The sequence below is a fragment of the Carassius gibelio genome, chromosome B25 (assembly GCF_023724105.1).
Source record: "Carassius gibelio isolate Cgi1373 ecotype wild population from Czech Republic chromosome B25, carGib1.2-hapl.c, whole genome shotgun sequence".
Classification (NCBI taxonomy): Eukaryota; Metazoa; Chordata; class Actinopteri; order Cypriniformes; family Cyprinidae; genus Carassius; species Carassius gibelio.
The window spans coordinates 11,865,945-11,874,776 of record NC_068420.1 but is presented as its reverse complement, the minus strand read 5'-3'; positions in this window follow the sequence as shown (position 1 = coordinate 11,874,776).

The window sequence follows — 8,832 nt, the reverse complement described above, 5'->3', positions numbered from 1 at the left end:
CCAGTATACATAGCAAGGCTGAAATTACCAATCACACTTTATTTTAAGGTTCAATTTTCACTGTTAACTAACCATTAACTATGCCTCAATAAACTCCTAATTTTCTGCTTATTAATAGTTAGTAAGGTCATTTATTTTAGTTAAGTTTAGGTATTGCCTAGGATTTGGGATGTAAAATATGTGTTGAATTATCTAACAACTATCCTTGTGTGTTGCTGCCTGTTAAAACTATAGTTGTTCTGCACATCACATTTCCTTCGATATCCTTTGAGCAAGTTTCTGTGGTAGAGCTGGCCCGAAACTCTCTGGAACTGGCCAACTTTATTACCAAGCCCTGAGTGATGGCTTTACCACTGTGCAATTAAAGAAACTGAATCCACACTACTGCAATGTGAGTCAAACATCTGGAATGGAGAATTCAAAAGGGCTGTGAATTAAGTAATATGACACCCTGTAATGATTTATGTCATCAACTCATTTAGTAATTAATCATGCTTGACAGCAGGTTGAATAATGGTTTTGTTCGTTACTGCAGAACGAGCAATTGCAACAGGATGTGGAGTCCTACAGAAAGGAAGTAGAGTAGAGCGAGCCTCTTCAGACCAAAGAGGAGAGCGATGAGAGGAGATTTACCAAAGTCAACCAACAGCTCTACCAGTGCATGGAGGACCTGCATGTGATCCCCAAATCACCTTCAGCCTGCCATATAATGCCATCATAACATGTCTAGACAAATACACTTCGAAAGGCCCTTTCACACCAAGTAGGATAACTATAAAGATAAGGATATTAGCATCTCCACCAGTGAACGATATCGTCTGTTTAATCTAAGCACACGCTTGTCTGCCACTTTAAATTATCAAGCTCGTTACAGCAGGATGGATTCTGATTGGCTGTAAATGTTTTATTGTTCATCAGCTGGAAAAAAAATAATTTCAAATGATTCCAATGATATTGTTTCTCTTTGTCGTTATAGTTGTGGTGTGAACTACTACTGCTATTCTTTAATATTGAGGATGATTTTTAGAACTATATCTTTATCGTTATCTTTATAGTTATCATTCTTGGTGCAAAAGGGCCTTAATGTCTCAGGACTTCTTTAAATTAGACATATTTGACACTTATGTTAAACATTTATAATTTTTGCATAAACATAAACTGAAAAGATGAAAATAAATTTACACAGTGAAAAATTTTATATTTATACAAAGTATATTAGTGCTGTCAAATGATTATTCACAAAATAAGCGTTTTTGTTTAGATATTATATGTTTGTATGCTGTTTGTATTTATAAAGTATATGTAAATACACACACATGCATGTATATATTTAAGAATTTTTTAAAAAGGCATTAAGAAAAATTTACAATTTTATGTTTCTATATTAAATATAATTACATATAAATTATAAATTGTAAATACATGTAAATACTTTCTAAATATATACATGCATATATATGTGTGTATATTTATATATGCATAATAAATATACACAGTACACACACATAATGTAAACAAAAACTTTTATTTTGGACACAATTAATCGTGATTAATCATTTGACATAATATATAAATATATATAATTTATTTTTATTTACACTCTTAATGTGTACACATATACACTTCAGTAGCCCACTTCAGTTTTGTCCATATATTGTTTTCTGCACTTTGTTATATATAAATGTGACACCAAAATGTGTTCAGGTTATTTTTGTTGTGGTGGGTTTTCATTCTTGATGGTATCTTCCATTTCAAAAGTAGCAAGGAGAGTCCTGTACATGTATCCTTTAAAAGCATGTTTCAATATGTGTCATCATCATGTTGTGATCCATAAATCCTCCCTATTCCCAGGATGCCGAGGACATGGCTGCTAACCCACAGAAGAATCTGGAGGAATCTGTGAAGGAGATGGAGAAGATGACGGATGAATACAACAAGATGAAGATCGCAGTCCAGCAGACAGATGTCTTTTTGAAGGTCAGAGAGCTAAATGGATGAATCCAGGTTTGAGTTGAAGAGGATGACCCGGTTATGGCTGCCGTTAACGCCAAAGTTGAAGAGCGGAAGGTGAGCCGAAACTCGTAACTGTCAGCTTTGACAACTAAAACCAGTTTATATTCAAATGAGGTCAAGTTCATGAACTTTCCCCTTTGTCTCACCACTGCAGAAGTGGCTGTTGTTGTTTTTCTTTTGGTTGACTGAGCTTTTACCTGTCTAAAATTGCTGACGTCTTTGAGGAGTCATTTTTCTAAAGTTCTGAACAAAAGGTTAAATATTTGCTTTTGTGCCAGACTCGACCAACAATTTTGTCATCTAAGCAAACAATCCAAAAAATTTGATTTTTTTTTTTTACAGTGTGCTAACATGCATCTCCATGCAATTCAGCTTATAAAAATGTGGAATGGAGGATATTTTTACAGGCTAGTTCAAAGAAAAACAAAGAATAAACTCCAGACACATATAAAGTTCACGTATCCTGATTGAGAGAGTTAAAACACTCAAAAGTTCTACTGTTTCTAACATTTATGACACATAACAAATGGAATACAAATTGCTGCTGTAGAGGAATATCAGATTAACAAACAAGTGCCATATTTAACATCCTGACACTACTACGACTCCAAGCACTATTTCCATTGTAACTCAATAGACATGTTATCTGATGGAAAAGGCCCAAAAAGCTGAACAACTAGTGATTAGAGTTGCTCAATTACTGCCTGGTTATTCATCACCATGCCAAGCCTCTAAGCAGTAAAATAAATCAGTGCCAAAAGTCTAACCAGCAGAATAGTCTCACACATCCTGGCAAACCGTAGACCAACACTGTCAGAGTGTGAACAATGTGAAATGAGGGAAATGCCCGTTTTATTCCTTTGGTAGTTGAGAAAGTTCTAGATGCTGTAAAATGTCATGTATTTGTTTGTGTTTCATAGTATTTTATCAGGGAAAGATTTGGAAATTTTGGAGTGTTTGCAGATGATCAGAGACTTGGAGGAGAGACTTCGACTCTGACCAAGCTGATTCTGTCACGGTAGGAGATCCAGTGTTTCCTCCGTGTCATGTTTTGTTATTGTTTTTGTACTTACGTTGTCTCCATGTGCTCGTTTAGTTGATTGTCATCACCTGGGTGTTGATTGTCTCGCTCCAGCTGATCGTCATCATACCTCTGCTACTTATACTCACCTCGCTCTCTCTCTGTTGTCAGATCCTCTCTTATGTCTCCATGCTCTAGCTGGATTACCGTCCTCCGTGTTTGTGTGCTGGTTTGGATTCGTGTTGTCGTCCGCGTGTCAGTGTTCCGGTCTGTTCCTGGTTCCAACCATTGACCACCTTCACCTGCACCGCTGACTTCACCATCCCGCTCTTCTCACGCCACCGTAGACCTTCCTTGCCATTGCCTACACTCTGGACACTCTTTATCAATAAACAACATCTGATTGCCTGCAATTGCTTCCTCCTCTTTTATCTGTCGTTACAGTAGGATCTGACCATCATGGAAGCAGCAGGCGATCGCTCCCCATCTCATCTCGAAGAATTTCTGCAACGAGCTGTGGGTCGTATGGATCGCCAAGACAAGGCGATAGATGAGATGGGTCGAGCCTTCCAAGCAATGGTGACGAAGGTGTCCGAGCTCGTTCTCCAGACGCAACAACAACAACAATCGTCACCCGCTGCGCCTCCCACGCCACCCACACCGCCGATCGTCTCCGGGGGGATTTCCCAGCCCGAACCACGCCTCCCCATCCCGGAGAAATATGCGGGTGAGCCAGAGTTCTGTCGATCATTTCTGTCTCATTGTTCTCTGCACTTCGCCCTGCAGCCCCGCACGTTCTACACCGAGGAAATGAAGGTGGCATTCGTCTTATCTCTACTTACGGGAAGGGCTGCCCTCTGGGGGACGGCGGTGTGGGAGAACCAAGACAGCTGCTGTGCCTCGTTCCACGCACTTTCGGAAGAGATGAGACGGGTCTTCGACTGCTCCGCCGCCGGGAGGGAAGCGGCTTGGCTTCTCACGGACCTACGTCAGGGGGAAAGGTCCGTTTCCGATTATTCGATTGAGTTCCGCACCCTGGCGGCGGAGTGTAAGTGGAACGAGGAGGCGCAGTGGGATCACTTCCTGCATGGGTTGGCTGACCGCATCCAACAGGAGATCCGCGCCGTCGAGCTCCCCACTTCTCTCAACAGTCTGATTGACCTAACCATCAGAGTGGAGAATCGACTCGATCAAGCCACCAGACGGAGGGGGAGAGCAGTTCTCGCGAACAGACCGGAGGCTCAGTATCAGCGCTCAGATGTTGCGGTCAGCCCACCGGGAGATCTTGAACCCATGCAGGTGGGGCGAGCTCGGCTCTCCCGGGAGGAGAGGATCAGGCGGAGATCCCTGGGACTATGTTTATACTGCGGCAGTCAAGAACATCACATCCAGCGTTGTCCGGTAAAAGGACCAAGCCCGATAGTAAGACGGAGGCTACTATCGGGTGGGATCTCTGCCAGAAAGACCTCATCTACATCGACACTCCTTCCGGTGAGTCTACGGTGGTCCACCCACGCACTCGAGCATCACGCCTTGTTGGATTCTGGGGCAGAGGGTAATTTCATGGACTTCCAGTTCGCTAGTAAGCTTAACATTCCTCTCACCTCCCTCAAACACCCCATTGCACCCTTTGCTCTCAATGGACACAGACTACCAATCATCACTCAGACCACCTTACCTGTTTCCCTCACCACATCTGGCAATCATACTGAGGAGATATCATTTTACATTACGGACTCACCTCAATCCCCCATCGTTCTCGGTCACACCTGGCTTCAGAAACACAACCCCAGCATCAATTGGCGCCTTGGATCTGTGGTTAGCTGGAGCGAGGAATGTCATTTGTCTTGTCTTTTGTCTGCTGGTGTTAATGTTTCTGAGTCTGTGTTTCAGGGGGAAGCAGTGGATTTGGCTAGCGTGCCCGCGGAGTACCACGACCTGAAGGAGGTGTTCAGTAAGTCTCGTGCTGATTCTCTTCCTCCTCATCGTCCCTATGACTGTGCGATAGAGTTATTGCCAGGTACTTCTCCGCCTAAGGGCAAGTTATATTCTTTGTCTGTTCCAGAGACGGCGGCCATGGAGAAATATATATCCAGTTCTCTAGCAACGGGGTTTATCCGCCCTTCCTCTTCTCCAGCGGGGGCGGGGTTCTTTTTTGTGGGAAAGAAGGACGGATCCTTGCGACCTTGCATTGACTACCGAGGGCTGAACAACATAACGGTAAAGAATACCTATCCTTTGCCGCTTATGTCTTCAGCTTTTGAGAGGTTGCAGGGAGCGTCCGTTTTCACTAAATTGGACTTACGTAATGCTTATCATTTGGTCCGCATCAGGGAGGGGGATGAGTGGAAGACTGCCTTTAACACCCCTAGAGGCCATTTTGAGTACTGCGTTATGCCGTTCGGGCTAACCAACTCGCCGGCAGTCTTTCAAGCACTCGTTAATGACGTGTTGCGAGACATGGTCGATCTGTTCATATATGTTTACCTGGATGACATATTGATTTTTTCTTCGTCTCTCCAGGAACACGTGCAACACGTACGACGAGTGCTTCTGCGGTTGCTAGAGAATGGATTGTTTGTCAAGGCGGAGAAATGCGTTTTTCATGCACAGTCTGTTTCTTTTCTAGGACACATCATTTCGACTGAGGGTGTTCGCATGGATCCTGAGAAGGTTAAGGCTGTGGTAAATTGGCCATCCCCAGAGTCTCGCAAGGCCCTGCAGAGATTTCTGGGGTTCGCCAATTTTTACCGGCGTTTCATTCGCAATTTCAGCCAACTAGCCGCTCCTCTGACCGCCTTGACCTCCCCTAGTTTGACGTTCAGGTGGTCAGACGCAGCTGAGGCTGCGTTTGCCAAACTGAAAAGCTGCTTTGTTTCAGCTCCCATTCTCGTCACCCCTGATCGCTCACGTCAATTCATAGTGGAGGTCGACGCGTCAGAGGTGGGGGTAGGAGCAGTGTTATCCCAACGCGCATCCTCAGACGGAAAGGTGCATCCGTGCGCGTATTATTCTCACCGTTTATCTCCTGCAGAAGTTAATTATGACATTGGCAATCGAGAGTTGTTGGCAGTCAAACTTGCACTGGAAGAATGGCGTCACTGGCTTGAGGGGTCGGGTGTACCTTTCATTGTATGGACGGACCATAAGAATCTCGAATACATTAGAACCGCCAAAAGACTTAACTCCAGGCAGGCTCGGTGGGCATTATTTTTCGGTCGTTTCGATTTTACACTTTCTTACCGGCCGGGTTCCAAAAACATCAAACCCGATGCTTTATCCCGTCTTTTTGAGCGTTCCGATCGTACTGCTACTCCCGAGCCCATTTTACCGGGGACCATCATTATCTCCGCGCTCAGGTGGGAGGTCGAATCGAAGGTGTTGACCGCCTTAGAAGGGGTAACGCCCCCGGCTCGTTGCCCACCGAACCGATTGTTTGTGCCGGAGAGGTTACGGTCAGACGTTCTCCAGTGGGGTCATTGTTCCAGTGTTGCTTGTCACCCAGGGGTTAGTAGAACTAGATTTCTGGTCAAGCAACGATTTTGGTGGCCTGGTATGGCTCGTGACGTCCACGATTTCGTCTTGGCTTGTTCAGTTTGCGCTATTGGTAAGACTTCCAATCGACCTCCAGATGGGTTACTCTTACCGCTGTCTGTCCCTTCAAGACCCTGGTCCCACATTTCGCTAGATTTTATCACCGCCCTCCCGCCCTCTAAAGGCAATACGGTGATTTTAACCGTAGTGGACCGGTTCTCGAAGGCGACTCATTTTATTCCCTTGCCCAAATTACCTTCAGCCAAGGAAACAGCGGTAGCTGTCATTGACCACGTCTTCCGCATACATGGCCTCCCGACAGACGTGGTTTCTGACAGGGGTCCCCAATTTGTGTCCAAATTTTGGCGAGAATTTTGTAAATTGTTAGGAGCGACTGTTAGTCTTTCTTCCGGGTTCCATCCCCAGAGCAATGGTCAAACCGAACGAGCCAATCAGGATGTCGAGAGGGTTTTGCGATGTTTGGTTTCCAATAATCCTTCGTCCTGGTGTCAGCAACTCTCAGTTGTGGAGTACGCACACAATTCTTTGCCAGTGTCATCTACGGGCATGTCTCCATTTAAGTGTAGTTTAGGGTACCAACCACCTAATTTTGTCAGTACGGAATCCGAGGTTTCGGTCCCCTCCGCACACGCATTAGTCCAGAGGTGTCACCGCACCTGGACCAGAGCTCGCAGAGCTCTGCTCCAGGCTAGGTCGCGCACCAAGGCTAAGGCCGATCGCCACCGGTCGAAGCCTCCCCGTTACGTCGTCGGTCAAAGAGTGTGGCTTTCTACCCAGAATATTCCTATGCGGTCCGTTTCTAACAAACTTGCTCCCAAATTTATTGGCCCGTTTTCTATTACCAAGATTATTAATCCGGTTACCGTGCGTCTTAGCCTTCCTCCGGCGTACAGGAGGATTCATCCCGTGTTCCACGTCTCCAAAATTAAATCGGTGATTTCTTCCCGTCTTAATCCGCCTGCTCCGGTTCCCCCCCCCGCCTCGTCTCGTTAATGGGGAAACCACCTATTTGGTTAATCGTATTCTGGACTCTAGACGGAGGGGACGCGGTTTTCAGTACTTGGTGGATTGGGAAGGTTACGGTCCGGAGGAGAGGAGCTGGGTTCCTGCTCGGGACATATTGGATCACCACCTTATAGATGATTACAATCTACAGGTAAAGCAGGCTGGGAACGTCAGGTGACGTCCTAGGGGAGAGGGTACTGTCACGGTAGGAGATCCAGTGTTTCCTCCGTGTCATGTTTTGTTATTGTTTTTGTACTTACGTTGTCTCCATGTGCTCGTTTAGTTGATTGTCATCACCTGGGTGTTGATTGTCTCGCTCCAGCTGATCGTCATCATACCTCTGCTACTTATACTCACCTCGCTCTCTCTCTGTTGTCAGATCCTCTCTTATGTCTCCATGCTCTAGCTGGATTACCGTCCTCCGTGTTTGTGTGCTGGTTTGGATTCGTGTTGTCGTCCGCGTGTCAGTGTTCCGGTCTGTTCCTGGTTCCAACCATTGACCACCTTCACCTGCACCGCTGACTTCACCATCCCGCTCTTCTCACGCCACCGTAGACCTTCCTTGCCATTGCCTACACTCTGGACACTCTTTATCAATAAACAACATCTGATTGCCTGCAATTGCTTCCTCCTCTTTTATCTGTCGTTACAGATTCAGCTTTGCAATCACGGGAATAAATGTCATTTTAAAATATATTAAAATAGAAAACAAGCAAACCAAATATAAATTATACACTGGGTATATATAAACTTGTGTTTTGATAAGAAATGATAATTTCAGAATTTAAGCTCAATTCATTAATCACGTATGTAGGGTGATGGTATTTTAATACTCAGTCATTATTTGTATTTCTTTCTCTGATATATATTTGATATATCAACCAAACATATTATTCCACTTGGTTTTATTTTTAAGCCTATTAATTAAGATAAAAGGTGTGTCTCAATAGGCACGTCAAACTTTGGCAATGTTATATAAATGTAGATAAAAAAATATAGCAAAATGATGGCGTTTCTATAAACCAATGTTATACGACTAAAATGTAATCTTTTGCCTCTTGCGATAAGTCATGGCAATGGATTTTGGAGGCTATAGTACAGTTGAAGAATGATCATATCACTTTTTTTTATAAGCCATGTGACCTATAGAAGCGAAAAAAAAAAAAAAAACACTTCCATTGCAGTTTTGCGAATAATTTGTTTTTCGCATTACCTGAAAAACCACCTCATGGGAGCGT